Source organism: Hypanus sabinus, chromosome 3, assembly GCF_030144855.1.
Source record: "Hypanus sabinus isolate sHypSab1 chromosome 3, sHypSab1.hap1, whole genome shotgun sequence".
In the NCBI taxonomy this organism is placed as follows: Eukaryota; Metazoa; Chordata; class Chondrichthyes; order Myliobatiformes; family Dasyatidae; genus Hypanus; species Hypanus sabinus.
Window position 1 is genome coordinate 65,092,550 of NC_082708.1, and position 18,689 is coordinate 65,111,238.

Here is an 18,689-nt window from a genome sequence, read left to right on the forward strand (position 1 = left end):
ATTCATCACAACCTTATATTTCTTCCAACAACCTGTGATCTCTCTACAATTTGCTCCTCTAAATCCCACTGGCAATTGGGTGATCTATAAAATAATCCCATTAACATGGTTATCCCTTTCTTATTTCTCAGTTCCACCCATATAACCTCACTAGATGAGCTCTTCAGTCTAAGCTTTATTGTGATATTCTCCCTAACTAGTTACACCATCCCTCCCCCTTTAATCCCTCCTGCTCTATCATGTCTAAAGCTCCAGAACGTTGAGCTGCCGGCCCTGCTCCACCTGTAACGAGTCTCACTAATGGCTACAATGTCATAATTCCACATACTGATCCATGCTCTAAACTCATCCACCCATTCCTACAATACTCCTGTATTGAAATGGTTGCAATTCAGAATATTATTTCAATCAGCTCAACCTTTCGATTCCTGTTTTTGTATGTAGGCTTGCAATGTCGTTCCCCACAACCATTTCACTAGTTGCTCTGGCACTCTGGTTCCCAACTTAGCAATCTAACCCTGCAATTCCAGTTTACCCCCCAGTGCAGCACCAGCAAACCTTCCCACAGGATATTAATCCCCTTCCAGTTTGGGTGCAAATCGTTCATCTGCATAAGTCACATCTTCCCTGAAAAAGAGCCCAATGAATCAAACACCTGAAGTCCTCCCTCCTGCACAATCTCCTGAACCTTACGTTAAAATGCATTATCTTCCTAATTCTGGCCTTACTAGCACAGAGCGTAAGTAGTAATCTTGAGATCACAACCTTAGGGATCCTGTTCTTTAATTTATCACCTAACTCCCTGAATTCAATTTGCAGAACCTCATCTCCCTTCTTACCTATGTCACTGGTATCAACATGAACCACTACCACCTGCTGCTCACCCTCCCACTTAAGAATGCTACAGACTTGGCCTGAGATGTCCCTGACCCTGGCAGCTGGGCAACAACATATCAACCAGACCAAACATCAGAATGGGAAAGAAATGCAGTCTAAGTGACTTTGTGAAATGATTGCTCAACCCAGTCAGGGTGATTTAAGTTTCTCAGAAACCACTGATATCCTGGGATTTTCACACACAATAGTCTCAGACCGTGGTGCAAAAACAAAAAAAAAAATCCTGTTTGCGGCAAGTCTGTGGATAAAAACGCCTTGTTAATGAGAGAGGTCAGAGGAGAATGGCCAGACAGATTCAAGCTGACAGGAAGTCAACAGTCATTCAAATAATGATGCATTGTAACAGTGGTGTGCAGAACAGCATCTCTGAACACAACACATGAAACTTTGAAGTGGGTGGGCTACAACAAAAGACGACCATGAACATACACTCGTGGCCAGTCCTGTACCTAATAAAGTGGCCACAGAGTGTACTGTATATCTCCAGTAATTCTGATGTGCATCTATTAATCAACCCCTTTTATATGCCAAATGCTTTAATACTTCCAGCACATAATTATGTGGTCAAATGTGAAAAAATGTAAACATAAAATCTCCCAAGAATGGGTCTTATCTCAGAGTGCAAACATTTCCCACTTCACGTATTAGGAATTTGCAGATATTTCCTCCTCATTTACACTCAACAACACAGTGCTTTATCAGCTTTATCAAGGAATTCTTTGAGTTCAGTTACACGTAGTGGTTTCCAATAAGTAAAATTTGGCAGTGTCAGGGATTGCAGTTCAAAAACAAAATATTTAGCCCTTTTGTATCGGCAACAGTTCTTTAAAGGAATTGTTTTAAATTGCAGATAGGGCCAATGAAAAACCCACACACACAAATTCTGTATCCTGATATGAACATCAGTACAAGAAATAGAAGCAGGAGTAGGCCAATTGTCCCCTTGTATTTCTCTGTCATTCAATAGCTCATATGTTAACTCAGCACCATTTCCCTGAACTGATACCCTATCCCATTCCTTAATATTTCAAAACCTATCAATATCTATCTTCAACATACATCGAGCCCCCAAAGAAGTCTTGGGTAAATAACTCCAAACACTCAATACTTTCTGGTTGAAGATACCTCTTTTTATCTCTGACTTGAATGTCTGATCTCACAGACTATGCCCAGCAGTGCACAAGTGATGGACAGTACTGTGTAGACAGTACAACTACAAAGTACAAATTTGTGCTTAATATTGCAGCACCCCATTCTTTTACAGTGATAAATGTTGGATTAGGTTCTAGATTAAATTTTAATTTTCTTTATGGTTGCTTATATGTTCGTATAATCACCTGTTTGTAAATGTTCAGTGGATTTTCAGGAATTTGTAGAATTCCTCTATTTTCTGCAGTGTCTGCAGTCTGTGCCATTCCTTAAATCAAAAATAGGCTTCTCTTTCACAGAATTCTTAAGGAATTCCTTATCTGTCTAGTTTGATCTAGTTTTTACAATAAAACAAGCATGACTTCTTCGGTCTTTTCTCTATCCTCTTTCATCGGTTCTTATAGCAGAGAGAGTTGCTTACTGTTATTTCTTCGTTATGAACACCTAATAAAACAATTCAAAGGTTCATTTATTACCAGACTATACAACTCTGAAATTCTTCTTTCCGGGTAGCCATGAGACCAAGAAAGACAAGAAATTCTCTTGTCCTCACCTACCACCCCACCAGCCTCCGTGTCCAACATATAATTCTCCATAACTTCCACCACTTCCAACGGGATCCCACCACCAAACACATCTTTCCCTCCACCCCACTATCTGCTTTCTGCAGGGATCGCTCCCTACGCGACTCCCTTGTCCATTCATCTCTTCCCACTGATCTCCCTCCTGGCACTTAACCTTGCAAGCGGGACAAGTTCTATACCTCCTCCCTCACTACCATTCAGGGCCCCAAACAGTCCTTCCTGGTGAGGCGATTCTTCACCCGTGAGTCTGTCAGGGTCATATATTGTGTTCAGTGCTCCCGGTGTGACCCCCTGTACATCGGTGAGACCAGTTGTAGATTAGGAAATCGCTTCGCCGAGCACCTACACTCCAACCGGCAGAAGTGGGATCTTCCAGTGACCACCCATCTTAATTCCACTTCCCATTCCTATTCTAATATGTCAACCCATAGCCTCCTCTACTGTCGCAATGAGGCCACACTCAGGTTGGAGGAACAACACCTTGTATTCAGTCTGGGTAGCCTCCAAACTGATGGCATGCAGATTGATTTCTTGAGCTTTCAATAATGCATCCCCCCCTCTTCACCATTCCCCATCCCATTTTCCCCCTCTCACTTTATCTCCTTGCCTGGCCATTGCCTCCCTCTGGTGCTCCTCCCCCTTTCCTTTCTTCCATGACCTTCTGTCCTCTCCTATCACCACAAAGTTGTGTATTGAGTCCCATTCTCTACTCCTTCTTCACTTACGACTGTGTACCTGCATTTGACACCAATACCATCGTCAAATTCACAGATGACACAACAGTGTCCAGGTTGATCTCCAACAGAGACGAATCAGCGACGAATGACAAGTACACTCCGGTCTACGTTAACGGAGACATAGTGGAGAGAGTGCCCAGTTTCAGGTTTCTGGGATTACACATCTCAGAAGACTTTACATGGTCCACTAACACCACAACAATAGTTAAGAAAGCACAGCAACGCTTGTTTTACCTCAGGATGCTGAAGAAAGCTGGTCTACCTGAACAGATGCTGGTGACCTTTTACCGCTGCACCACAGAGAGCATCTTAACATACTGCGTCTCTGTGTGATATCTCAGTTATACAGCAGCTGATAGGAAAGCACTTCAGCGGGTCGGCTCTAGCGCACAGAAGATCATCGGGACACAGCTCCCAGCCCTGGAGGACAGCTACAGTTCACGCTGCCTAAGGAAAGCTACAAGCATCTGTAAGGACAATACACACCCATGCAATCATCTGTTTGAACTTCTTCTAGTTGGCAGACATAAGATTGTCTATGCCTGCACTTCCAAACTGAAAAACAGCTTTTTCCCCAGAGCTCTAATTGATCTGAACCAATCGATCAAGCATCATCCATAAATTTGTTATATTGCTACTTTTAATACTGGTTTTATGGCTGTCATGCATCTGAGTTGCACTTTTGTACTGTTGGACATTGCTTGTACTGGCTGGTTACTTGATTTTATTTATTGTTTATTTATTTTATTTGTTATTTTATAGCATTGACCACAAGAGTTGCAAACTCATTTTCGCTGTATTGGTGCATGACAAATTGTACTATGCAATGACAATAAAGATATTTCATTTCATTTTCATTTCATCAGACACCTCCTTCTCCAGCCCTGTATCTCTTTCACCAACTTCCCAGCTCCTTACTTCATCCCTCCCCCTGGTTTCACCTGTCACCTTAGGCTTCTCTCTCCCCTCCCCCCACCTTTTAAATCTACTCCTCATCTTTTTTTCTCCAGTCCTGCCGAAGGGTTTTGGCCCGAAACAGCAACTGTACTTTTTTCCATAGACACTGCCTGGCCTGCCGAGTTCCTCCAGAATTTTGTGTGTGTTGCTTGAGTGTCCAGCATCTGCAGATTTTCTCTCATTTGTGATTGAGTACAGGAGTTGGGATGCTATGCTGAAGTTCTATAAAATGTTGATGAGGCCTAATTTGGAGTATTGTGTGCAGTTCTCTTCACCTACCTACAGAAAAGATATCAATAAGATTGTAAGAGTGAAGAGAAAGTTTACAAGGATTTTGCTGGGACTAGAGGGTAGTATCTATAGGGATTTAGTCCCTAGAGCATAGGAGAAAGAGGGGAGATTTAATTATGCAAAATTATGAGGAGTGCAGATAGGGTAAATGTAAGCAGGCTTTTTCAAATGAACTTGAAGAGACTAAAACCAGAGTTCATGGATTAAGGGTGAAAAGTGAAATATTTGAAGTTCAAAGTACATTTATATCTTTGGGGCGGCACAACTCTTCACTGTATCAGTGACCTGAGTTCATTTCCTGCCGCTACTCATAAAGTGTTTGTACGCTCTTCTCGTGACAGCATTGGTTTCCCCCAGGTACTCTGCTTTCCTCCCACGGTCCAAAGACGTACCGGTTGGTCATTGTAAGTTGATTAGGCTGGGATGAAATTGGGGATTATTGGGTGGCGCAGCTCGGAGGGCCAGGTGGGCCCATTTGGCGCTGAAGCTCAATAACTTATCAATGTACGTATAATATATACAACCTTGAGATTCATCTCCTTATGGGCAGCCACAAGACAAAGAAACCCAATAGAAACCTTTAAAAAAGGTCCTCAATCACTCAACGTGCAAACAATAAAACAAATCATGCAAACAATAAAAGTAAGCAAATAGCATTAGAACTAAAATTCATGAAAGTAAGTCCACAGACATGAAGCCAGTCATCACTGCAGCAGGTTCAGGAGCCTATTAGTTGCAGGCCACAGCCTCAGTTCAGCAGAGAGACAAGTCATCTCATGGAGCAGCGAGCTGAATTGGCCCATCCCTCACCTCCGGCCCCAGCAGTCTGACCTTCTCAATCTGGCCCAGTGCTCAAACGATCCAAACCTCACCTTAAAAATAAATAACATCAAGGTGCCACCTTAAATGTTTAAGAGAACGTGAGAAGGTGGTGAGAGGGTGGAACGAACTGCCAGCAGCAGATTAATAGTTTGGCATAGAGTAGATGGGCCGAAGAGCCTGTTTCTGTGCTGTTCTATAACTCGCTGATGAATTCCCAGCCACCGTATTATGGTTTCTTCAAGCTTTACAAGTAAATTTATATCCCATATTAAGGTGATATAGTACAGAGAATTTTTCTTTCAGAGATACTGCAGGACTATTGGCAACCCCATCCTTGAGTGTAAGATCATATGTCTGGCAACTTCTGTGACAATTCTGCCCTTCTCCCAGAAATCCTCTACACTAGGACCCCTAGAAGTTAAAATCTGCTGAAAGGGGAAAGAGGCATATTGTTGAGTTGTAATTATAAAACAGGGCTGTGATAGATGAAAAATGCCAGAGAACACTTTCATTGGCGGCAGCTGCTCCTGTAAATAACTGCAGCTTGAGAATCTTCGGTTCAGAGTTGAAGTATCAGTGTCGAAGTTTCTGACTTTACAATGTATCACAGTGACAAAATTGCCTGTATACTTCTTACAAAAGGCAGTTAAACCACTTAAGTTAGTAATTAGTGGTTTGTGTCAGAAGGATTTGACCAATAGTGAAGCAGGTAAAGGAACTCAGTTGATAGTGGTGAAGGTGATTCAGCCTTTACACTTGTTGACCATATATGAGGTTCTTGCCGACCGTATGGGTGAGATGAGTTCAGCTGAATTAAATGACCATAGCATTGTGGTGCAGGGGGGCATTCAAGCTGTGGGAGCAGACAGGAATGTAGTAAAAGTAAGGGCCAATAAAGTTAAGGGGATAGATACTTCTGGGAGCTGCAATCACAACTCCCAAATGCTGCACTTCCTTCTCGGGCTAAGCATATCTCTGCAAAGTTAGTGAGAAGCCAAGAAATGGGACAGAAATTCCCTATTTTTCCATTTTCCAGTCCATATGGATCTCAACAATGTAGGTAGAATTAGGAAAAAGGTAATGTTGAAAGAATATGAGCAGGTGGACTTAAATTTAAAAACAACAGAATCTTCAAAATAATCACTTCAGTATAACCCTTAGCATGAAATCTTGGAACAGGAAGCATGCTAGTCCACAACAACATATCATGAACAGCTCCCTGAACTAGGAGTTTTTGGGAGATTAGAAGGATTTTTTTTATTAAAATGATACTCTTCAAGCAGAATTTGAGGTCTGTCTCAGTGTGCGTCCCTAGGCCACAGGTTCCTGTGTATGCACTTGTTCAAGATGAATTTCAAGATAAACCTCTGCATTTCTTTCAAGACTCTTTGGGCAAATCTACATTACTGAAGGAGATGGATGACAGCCTCATCCCCATCATATCCAGTGCAAGGTCAGTGCGGATTGGCAATGAGTCCACAACTGTGCACAAGGGATCTACCAGGAAGTGCTCCTCTAACCACAAGGCCCTTTATGTTGACGGTGATAATGTAGGTTTTCACAAATAAAATGAAGGAGGCATTTTATGGTTTAGAAAAGCCGTAGTAACTGATTTATTGAACACATAGTGCGCCAAATGTCCTTTACGTAATTACCTCGTCACATCAGATCCGCCTCTTAAAGTGAATCCCAACTCAATGTCGGTAGTTGTGAATTCTGTACGTTTCTGCCAATTACACTGCCCTACGATAAGGTCTCATGACAGATAATTTGACAATGTGCTCAGGATCACCCAACAGGATCCACCATCTCGTCTTGCAGCAGAGCCTGGAGGGCACTCTGTCTGATTAACTAATGATCGTAGGCGTTCCCATGAGACGGATGCTATAATACAGTACAGCTGAAAGAAACATTCCACAGCAACAAGTCCAGTCACATCCTTTTCCACAGTGAGGATATCAGCATGTAGCAATGTCTGAGGTTTGCTCATCCTCACTCTACTCACAGGTTGATGCATGGTATTGCGGTCACAAATACTCCATGGAGAAAGGCCAAGGTTCAAGTCTCTGCTGCCAGTGTTCACCGAGGGGACGGAATCCATTTAAAGTCAGTTGGGCTGTGAATTGGTGTAATGTGAAATAAATGGCCTAGCCAAAACTAATAAATGGTGACATACAAAGTCTCTGTGTTATATATTTGCAATTTTTCTGGATAAAGTAACACCTTTGAAATTGATGAAGTGAGAAAATAAACTCCAAGGTCAGTGTTGAAGAAAACCTTGACAGAATCTAGGACCAGGTTATTTTGAAAGGTGGAGCTGGCCAAAGAGGGTGATGAAAAAGATAATAAAGGTGAAACGGATGTTTTAGGAATAAACAATGAATAAATATGAAGAGAAGAGTAAGAGTTTCTAAAGTATTAAAAAGAGAGTGGCTGAAGTAAACATTGGTTCTTTAGAGGGTGAGACTGGGAAATTACTGTCCACATGAAGAGTCTCAACCCAAACATCAACTTCCAATTCCCCCTACTAGTGCTGCCTGAGCCACTGAATTCCTCCAGCAGTTTACTGCGTTCATTTTTTAGATACAGGATTCTGTTGAGTTCTGTCTGATCATTGATTCTGGCTGTTCTTTGGCACCTAGGTAAGTTGCACAATACAGGCCTAGCACAACATGCCCTATCGCAGGTCTGTTGGAAGAAAAATCTATTTTGCAAATCAGCTAATACGTGCAAAAGCGCAGGAGCCCTGCACAAAATATACTTCATCTCATGCAGAGTGGCACTGGGTTTTCTCCCATAACCCACGAGCGTTGTAATGAATACTTAAAATACAAAATTATTGTTATATTTGAATACTCTTCCATTGAATAAAGAATGTAAGCACACTGTAAAGATGCTTGTTATTTCAAAAGAATCTACATCTCTGATATTTCAGGGTGTGACCTATGTGAGCTGAAGGAATGTTAAGAATGCAAAAAGGAGGAATACAATATATGCAGTTTTGAGACATTGAGAAGGTGCTACTTTGTATTTACTTGTATGCACTGTACATAATGTTTACTTGCATGTACTGTACATAACTTGTATGTACTGTACTTAATTTTTAATGTATTGTGGATGTTCAAAACACATGGTTCAAAACTTGAATCTACACGCTATGTCTATAAATTAACTACTTTAATACCGGATAGGTTGGGTCAGACAAAAAGACGTTTGAACTAGAATCACATTCAAAGAATAGTTCAGTGAATACTAAATACTAGAAAAACTGGTTTGGTGAAGATTTAGTGATCTTAGAAATTTGCTTATCTCATATTACATAGTAATCAATCTGGTTAGCCCTGACAACAAAAATAGCATGAATATTTTAAATAGTAACATGTACAAACTTAATGTTAACAATCTCAAACAAAAATATGACTGGATCATTTTATTTTTAATTTTCTAAGTTAAGTAACAGAATATAATTTCCAGTTTGGTTCTTACTGGCCATCCTGAGCATCCAGTTGTAGACTATTTCAAGACCCTTTCCCATTCCCACACTGACCCGTCCATCCTTGGCCTTTTTCTACTGCTAGGATGAAGCAAGACACAAACTGGAGGAACAATGATTTATATTCTTCCTGGGTAATCTACAAAGCAAAGGCATGAATATTGAGTTTGCCAATTTCAGGTAACCCTTTCCTCCCCATCCCTCTTCTCCTCTTTCCCCCTTCTGGTTCCATCCGCCCATTTTACACACAGGTTCCCCCATCACCATTGTAGTTCTGACTGTTGTTCACCTCACCCCTAATGATTCCCATATTCATCTCCTTTACTTATCCAAATCTAACGCTGGTGGCACTTTGTGTTCCTGCTTATCTCCCTCCAGCAACTGTCTTGCATCTTCACACTCCCCTCACCCCATCTTGTTCCATCTGTGTTTTTCTTCTTTTTTCCCTTCTCTTCATCTACCTATATCTATTATTCACTTGTTATATGCTTCCAACTCTAACCCGCTCACCTCCCCTACCTGGAACAACCTGCCTGTCATCTTACACTCCTCCTCAATCTAGCAATCACCTTATCGCCTCTCCCCTTCTCCTCTTCACAGTGACCATCTTGCCCCTCAACTCTCAGTCCTGATGCTGGGTTTGAACCTAAAACATTAGCAATTCCTTTAGTCACCAAAATGTTGCTTGACCCACTGAGTTTTCCCCAGCAGATTAAAGCTCAAAGTAAAATTTATTATCAGCATACATAAATGTCCCCACATACAACACTTAGATGCTTTTTCCTGCAGTCATACTTGGCAAATCTATAGAACAGTAACTGTAAACAGGATCAATGAACAACAAACAGTGCAAATGCAAATATAAATAAATAGCAATAAATAACAAAAGCATGAAATAATAAGATAAAGAGTCCTTAAAGTGAGACCAATTGTTTGTGGGAACACCAGAAATAGAATGCGTATAGTTATCTCATTTTGTTCAAGAGCCTAATGGTTGAAGGGTAGTAACTGTTCTTGAACCTGGTAGTGCAAGTCCTGAGGCTCTTGTACCTTGTACCTGATGGCTGCAGTGAAAAAAGAGCATGACCTGGATGGTGAGGATCTTTGATGATGGATGCTATTTTTCTACAGCAACGTAATGCAGCCAGTCGGTACACTTTCCACCACACATCTACAGAAGATTGTTATGCCAACTCTCCACAGACTCCTGAGGAAGTAGGGGTGCTGTTGTGCTTCCTTCACAATAGTATTTATATAAGGGGTCCAAGACAGGTCTTATGAGATAGTGATACCCAGGAATTTAAATTACTGACCTTCTCCACTTCTGATCCTCCAATGATTACTAGCTCATGGACCTCTGGTTTCCCTCTCCTGGGGACTACAATAAGTTGCTTAGACTTGTTGACATTGAGTGAGAGATTGTTGTTATTACACCACTCAGTCAAATTTTCAATCTCCCTCATGTATGCAGCTTCATCACCACCATTCATCTCCAGTTTCCATTATCTATAGTCTCTTGTATCTCCATCATTTTAGTTTACTGGCTTCCTGCTGGAGTGAAGCTAAACCACAATACAGTAGAAGACTGTTTACTCCAGCCCATCATTCCCAGCCTTATGTTCTAATCGTACTCAGACAACTCTGATGGGTAGACTAACCCAGGGTAGAGCTACTTTTTACACAATTCTCTTTGTTTGCCTCACATTTCTTCCTGGTATAGAACTCCACAAGCAATATAAATCATCAGTGAGATTTCAACCTCGCTGACCTGAAAAACACTCTAGGTCTTAATTACTTAAATTCTAATCATATTTCTCATGAAACCATGCTATTTAAAATGCCAACATTCAAAAACTATCATCCTCAAAAAGGCCTTTTCTGATCTCAAATATAGCTTCACATGATGCCTGGAATGTTCTTCCTCTGGAGGTCTTTCCTAAATATGGTCATCTAAAGATTGTATCCATGTCTGTGCAGGGACCTCTATCCCTAAGGAGTCTCTGTGACTCCTTTTGATGAAGAATACACCTTCTGCAAGCACTGTTCTTCAATTACCTGTCCAGATCATGCAGAGTCTCAGGGAGTACTACTCCACCACTGTCCTTTCTGCCCTCCATTGTTTGGGGTTGGCCATGGATATTGCGACCTAGCTGTCTATAGGATAGGTAAGCCAGTACACTAACTAGGACAGCACTATATTGAAAGCAAGTTTTTTCCCATGCAGTAGGCTCCCCCTCTCCACACAGCTGATGATTCCAAAGGAATGACAGAGACTGCAGCCATCTGGCAGAGTCACAGGAGTTGCCAGTCAGAATTCAACTCAAAGTAAGATTCCCTTAGAGGTTCCAGCTCCAGATTTTTCATTGGGGTTTACCCCCGAAGCCTTCCCCAGTTGTGGGTATAGCTGCAAAGCAATGGAGGTTTCAGATCTGAATTCTCCTTCTCCTGGGTGAGCTGCCAACCTTGGCTGACAAGCCCCATCTGCCTGAAGAGACTGTTTTAAGGCACCAATAACCCAGCTTTGCCCCTTCTCCCGTCAGTAGAAATGGCTCCGTGGGGCTTAGTAGCTAAGCCACACATGAAGGCGAGGAGTTGGACTTGATTGTAAGAGGCTATTTGAGACTTAAGCCATTTGCAGTATTTAATAGTTTGTGGGACTTATCCCCACTACCTCACCAAGCTATGATGACCTTAAAGAAACACCTTCCACCATTGCAGCAACCATTCACTTAACAACAACTCTTGAATGGCCGGAGGGACTTTGTTTGCAATGTGATATGTCCCTTTAGGGATTGCACCTTCTGGTCTAAATAACAATAACTGTGAAGTTGTTCTATTGAAGTTCACACTCCTCTGGTGGCACTCACAAACCATATTATGGAGACCTGCTCTTAACATGTAGTCACAGCTGAGTGGACATAGTCAGAGTGGTGAACTTGAGGCTTTAGTTCTTTGGGGATTCAGCCAGGAGAGGCTTCGCTCAGAGACAGCAAAGAAAAGCTCATTTTTTTCCTTCTCTTTATACCTTTTCACCTAGGGACGGTAGAAATGACAGGCAGGATAGCAAAATGCCCCTCTTGCTGGATGTGGGAAGGCAGGGAGACGTCCAGTGTCCCTGACGACAACAGCTGCAGCTTCTAACAAACCACGCTAAGGAGTTGGAAACAAGAGAAAATCCGCAGATTCTGGAAATCTGAGCAACACACACAAAATGCTGGAGGAACTCAGTAGGCCAGGCAGCATCCATCTTGCTGAAGGGTTTCGGCCCGAAACGTCAACTGTACTCTTTTCCATTGATGCTGCCTGACCTGCAGAGTTCCTCCAGCATTTTGTGTGTGCTTTTAAGGAGTTGGAGCAGGAACTGGATGAACTCTGGATCATTTGGGAGGTTGAAAAAGCGATAGATAGGATGTATTAAGAGACAGTTACACCCAAGCTGCAGGACACAGGAAACTGAATGAGTGTCAGGAAGAGGAAAGGGGTTAAGGAGCCAGTGCAGAGTTACCATGTGGCTATCCCCCTCAATAACAGGATTTATCACTTTGGATACTGTTGGGGAGGATATGGAGAGAAAGCAGGAGATTGAGGCTGAGAGGAAAATTGGATCAGCCACGATGAAATGGCAGAGCAGATTCAATGGGCTTCTACAACACTATCTGCATGTCCACCTATCATAGTATTGTCTGCAAACTTGCCACAATACCACCAGTGCCTTCATCCAGATCATTAATGTATACAGTGTAAAATTGTGATCCCAATAATAACCCTTGTAGAACTCCTCCAGAAGCTGGTAGCTATCTAAAAATGTCTCCTTTATCCTCTTTCTCTGACTTCCACCAGTCAGCCAATCTTCTATCCATACTAGTATCTTGCTTCTAATACTGTGGATTTTTAACCTTGTTTAACAGCTTCACACTTGGCACCTTGTCAAATGCCTTCTAAAAATCTAAGTGAATAGCATCCACCCACTCTCCATTGTCTAACCTGCTTATTACCTCCTCAAAGATTTCTAACAGATGAATCAGACAAGACAATGCTGAAAGTGTGCTGTCTTTGCCTTATTGAATCATTTACTTTAAAAAACTGATTCAAAATTTCATCTTTAAAAATGGACTCTAATTCTTGCTATCCACTGAGGTCAGGCTAACCAGTCTACAGTTTCTTATCTTTTGCCATCCTACCTTCTTAAACAAGGATGCAATTTGTCATCTGACAAAAGCTTTAAAACAAAGCAAAGTTTTGATTTAATTATGCTCACATAATTACCGACTTAATTCATTATTTCAGATTTTTCTAGAAGGTTTTCAACTTTGATGCAAAATAAAACTTCAAATCACGCACATCACATGGATGAGGTCAGAGGTACAAAGCACCACGCCGTGATGCATATCATAATGTTTTCCTTCTATTGACTGCTCTGCTCTGTTTGATTACCATTTACAGATTTTAAATGCCAATCATGTTTTAGTATCAACCTTGGACTCTCTCTCAACAAGGAAGCAAAGTAGCAATATTCAATCATTATATACAAGAGGCCAAACTTTTCACATTATAAAAATACTATTACAAGAAATATTAGTAAAGTAGTTTTTTAAATTCTTCAACAGAGCCGAACCAGCCCTAACAAAACCTAGTCACTTAGAATTCGCATATAATGACATTCATTCTCCCAGTAGCTGATAAGCTTGTTTATAACCTATAAGGAAATATTGTGAAAGAATGACATTAGTCTATTTTAAGCCAAGTGAAGAATTTGTACACTCCTCTTCCCTGAGATGAATGTAATTAGCTCTAGTGCTTTGAGACTAGAAACCAAGTAAAAATCGAAATCTTGCCAAATTTTATGTAAATTAGTTAGCTTTTGGTAAAAATCTATTCAACTTTGATTTGTTTTTGTTCATTTAATACTTTCTTGAAGTTTATTTTCCTAAAATGAAAAACAAGATTTATAGCTGAGCAGCACAATGAATTCCTAAATCATTTACTTCTCATCCACATGAAGTGCTCACAGGTATAATGCTACGCATTCATGTAAAGATACTGTATTCACAATGCTTAATAGATGGTCAGGTAAATGGTCAGTCTACTCCATAGCCCTCAACAGCGAAATTTACCAACTGTTTAATTAATAACTATTGTAGAGCCTGCAACACTAAGAGTTTGAATGTTATTGTGTCAACTCCAGTTTCAGAGGAGATGACTCCTAACAAGCATTATAATTTTCCCCTAACACAAGAGCAAATGCTTAAAAATTAATAACAGGCCTTTTTTTAAAAACAATGAACAATATGCTATTTTTAGCTTTTATTTCACATACATTTTTTGTTTGCACAATAATTCCTCAAATATATTTATTAAAAATACTGTAACTGAATTGGAACTCTCTTGAATAAATATACATACCCTCTCGGCAGTCCGTTGACATCAGGCGCCAACTAGTATCAAGTGACTGTCAGTTGACTAGAGACAAATGGGCAAAATAAATTAAAAGTTAATCCTCCAATTAACTGTATCAAAATTAATTATCTTTAATAGAATTCCATCTTTAAGAATATTTTAAAATTAATTATTCAATTTTCATATTATTTATTTTCTTTGGAGTCATTACGAACTGCCTGCATTAATATTCCATTCTGTTTTTAAGCAATAAAGGAGGGCTGTTCACTGGAAATTGCTGCCATAAATGTCACACTTAAATGGACACATTTAAGTCAGGAGACAGACACAGAGCTCATAGAAGTGAGGCAAAGCAGCAGCAATGTTATAGACCCTATTCAGATTACAGAGAAGGAGGTATTTGCTGTCATGAGGCAAAATAGGGAGGATAAATCCACAGGACCTAACAAGGTCTTCCCTTGGTCCCTGTGGGAGGCAAGTGCAGAAATTGCAGGGTTCTTAGCAGAGATATTTAAATAATCCTTAGTGACAGGTGAGGTACTTTGTGGAAGGATAGCTATTGTTGTTCCACTGTTTAAAAAAAGGCTCTGAAAATAAATGAACAAGTTATAGGCCAATGAATGTGACGTCAGTAGTGGGGAAAGTTATTGGAAGGTCTTCTAAGGGACCGGATATATGAGTATTTGGATAGGCATAGATTGATTAAGAATAGTCAACATGGTAGGTAATGCCTATCAATCTTACAGAGTTTTTCAAGGAAGTTACCAAGAAATTTGATGAATACAAAGTGCATGTTGTGTAGTTTTGACAAGGTCCCACATGGGAGGTTGGTCAGGAAGGTTCAGTCGGTTGGCATTCAAAATGAGGTAGTAATTTGGATTAGATATTGGCTTTGTGGGAGAAGCCAGAGAGTGGTAGTAAATGGTTGCCTCCATGACTACAGGCCTTTGACTAGTTGAGAGTAGCAGGGACTGATGCTGGGTCCATTTTTATTTGTAATCTATATCAATGATCTGGATGATAATGTGGTTAACCGGATCAGCAAATCTGAGGATGACACCAAGTTTGGGAGTGTAGAGGACAACGAGAAAGGCTATCAGAGCTTGCAGCTGGATCTGGACCAGCTGGAAAATTGGGCTGACAAATGGCAGCTGGAATTCAATGCAGACAAGTGCAAGGTGTTACATTTCAGTAGGATTAACCAGGATAGGCATTACACAGTGAACTGCAGGGTACTGAGGAGTGTGTTAGTACTAAGGGATTTGGGAATATAGATCCATAATTCATTGGCAGTGGTGGCACAGGTAGATAGAGTCATAAAGAAAGCCTTCATAAATCGAAGTACTGAGTACAGAAGGTGGGATGTTATATCGAAGTTATATAAGACATTGGTGAGGCCTAATATGCAATATTGTGTGCAATTTTAGTCATTCACCTTCAGGCAGGACAAGGAAAGGTTGAAAGAGAAAATTTATAAGGATGTTGCCTTAGAACCTGAAATATAAGGGAAGATTGAACAGGTTAGGACTTTATTACTTGGAACGTAGAAGATTGAGGAGAGATTTGATGGAGGTATACAAAATTATAAGGGGTATAGATAGGGTAAATACAAGTAGGCGTTTTCCACTGAGATTGGGTGGGACTACAACTAGAGGTCATGGGCTAAGGGTGAAAGATCAAAAGTTTAAGAGGAAAATGAGGGGAAACTTCTTCATTCAGAGGGTTATGAGAGTGTGGATTGAGCTGCCAGTCCAAGTGATGCACGTATGCTCAAGTGCAAGAGAATTCTCAAGTTAAGAGAATTTTGGATAGATATATAGATGGTAGGGTTATGGAATGTTATGGTCCAGGTCCTCGTTGATGGGAATAAGCAGTTTAAATGATTTAGCATGGATTAGATGGGCAGAAGGGCCTGTTTCTGTGCTGTATTTTTCTACAACTCTAACTGACAGGCATCTGCTTCATATATCTTTAAACCAAAGTTTGGATGTGAACAGGAATGGTCTCAGGATTACACAGATTCCATACTTAAGGAGAGAAGACTTCATCCAGATCACCTTCAACAAACTCTGATAGGTTGAGAAAGCTTGCACATACGTCTATAATGCATGCTTCCCCAAAGTGAAGGAAATCATATACAACACTCTTATGCTTGTAGAAATTTTTAATATATTTTCCTGCCAGTAGCAATGGGCTGTAGCAATAAAAGGTTCCTGTAGGCCCTTTGCACAAAGAACTTGCTTTCTGCATGCACCATTTTTTATATATGAAAGCAAAAGATATAAAAATCAGGAGTCAGGACTCACAATGACCATTGTGAGCTGAGCATAGGTGTTCTGCAAAACAGTTGCAGAGTCTACACTATTGCTGAGGAGGCCATTTTGGGATGAAGCCCAATGCAAACTGGAAGTGCAGTACCTTATATTGTGCCCGAGTCAAATACAAACTAATGGAATGAATGCAGTTTACCCATTTTTAGATACCCCACATTCACATTTCTTCCTCCCTCACCCCTCTCATATCTCCTTCTGATACTCTAATCTTCACACTTTGTCCCCCTTCTCAACTTCCCCCACTGCCTCCCCAGAGCAAAGATGAGTGAACATCTTTGTCCCTTTCTCCCACCCACCCTGGCTCTATCCATCCACCCACTTCACAACCAGCTTCCCTACTCTCCCAATCCAATATGGTTCCAACAGTCAGTCACTTCTCCCTTCTCTAATTGTTCCCATTCTCACTTCTATTGCTTTATTGTTCCAGCTCTGGTGGCCTTTTGCTAATATGTCTCCTATTTTCACACTCCCCTTCCCCATCTTGCTCCAGCACTTAATATCTCAACCTCACACCCCAAACTCAGCTTCCCTCACTAACACCACCTCTTTGTCATTTTATACTCATTCTCTATTCACCATTTGCCTCATAATCCTTTCTTGCCCCCTCCTTCACCTCTGTGCTGGCCATCTTACCTCTCCACTCAATACTGCTGCAGGGCTTCCTTCCTCCAATGCTGACCTGCTGAGTTCCTCCTGCAGATTTTGTGTTGCTTCAGTCAAGCAGATGGCCAGTCCTAGGGAACTAAAGTTGTAGAGGGAACCAAAGTCAATGTGTTAGTCTGTCTCTATATTTCATTGGGGACAATTTCCGTTTTGTTTGTTGAATGGCTGAGAGAACAACAGTGTTTATAAAGTTCGCTCCAAGTGCCCCTAGAATCAGAATCAGGTTTAATATCACTAGCGTATCTCATGAAATTTGTTGTTTTGTGGCAGCAGTGTAAAACAATCGATGGGGACAAGTGCATTTTGGCTCAATTAAGCAGCTGCCAAATTGGCCAAAGTTTCATGGAAATAGTTAAAAAGGCATAAAGAAAGACAAACTGAGTAACAAATTATGTATTTAAATGAAATACAGAACAAATTAGAACATGACCAATATTACTGTAGTACTATAAAACTGTGTATTAGTTCCTAATAATTATTGATGGAGGAATTCATCCATGTCACATTCTTTTGACTGTAAATTAACAAAATGAGCACAGACACCTAGTGCAGATAATGGACTGCCTTCATACAATGCTTTTGACAACTGCATTCCCTAAATCTTCATTTTCATTGTAACATTCAAGATGATTGATGATACCTTCAAATTCTTCATAGTTCCTAATCTGTTTAAGTAGGGAAATTATTTCAGTTTCACTCCTGGCCATTTTTGGCATCTCCAAGCCTCAATCTGTGAAACCACAGAGAGCAAAATAGTTCTGAATTGCCTTCCTGATTATTTTCCGCCAACAATCAGTGAAAGAAATCACAGCTCCTTGAATGCAAACACAGATAACAGTGTTGTGTCTACCAACTATGCACCAGCACATGACTGCTGCTAGTTAGACACTATTCATCGAGTGTCCTGTCCAAATTAAGTGGCATTGTGTCCAAAATAAATGAAGGGATTTCCAGTTACATATAGTTATGTAAGCACAACGCTATGTCACGGTCATGATTGGTGATTCCCTGGTTCCTTTAAATTTCCTTTGTTTGTGTCACGATCGGGACCGTTGACTCCTTGTTTTCCTTTATTCCTTGTTTCCCTGTGTTTCTCAGGCTCTTTAATTAAAGGCACTTAATTCTCAGCTGAACCAGCAGTATTTATTGTCAGGCTTACGGCTACTCAGCACTAGACTGTCACCGGATGTCACCGAAGCAAGTGTGAGAAGTCACCTTGCTGGAGCAAGCCAAGTCTTCTCCCCGAAGCGAGTGCCAGCAAGTCGCCTCTCCTCCCTGCAGCCAGCCCGTTAAGTTACCTTGCCTGAGCGAGCCACTAAGCTACCTCACCGATGTGGGTCCTTCAAGTTAACCTGCCAGAGTGAGA

General features: G+C 40.9%; 1 protein-coding gene across 1 annotated transcript in view; it reads right to left on the minus strand.

Annotated features, from left to right (window-relative positions):
* Positions 1 to 17,323, minus strand: part of sytl2a (synaptotagmin-like 2a) — a 123,749-nt gene extending 106,426 nt beyond the window's left edge. The window contains exon 1 of the mRNA XM_059964532.1: positions 17,294 to 17,323. The gene's annotated coding sequence lies outside the window, so the exon portion shown is untranslated. The remainder of the gene's footprint in view (positions 1 to 17,293) is intronic.
* Positions 17,324 to 18,689: the final 1,366 nt, after the last annotated feature.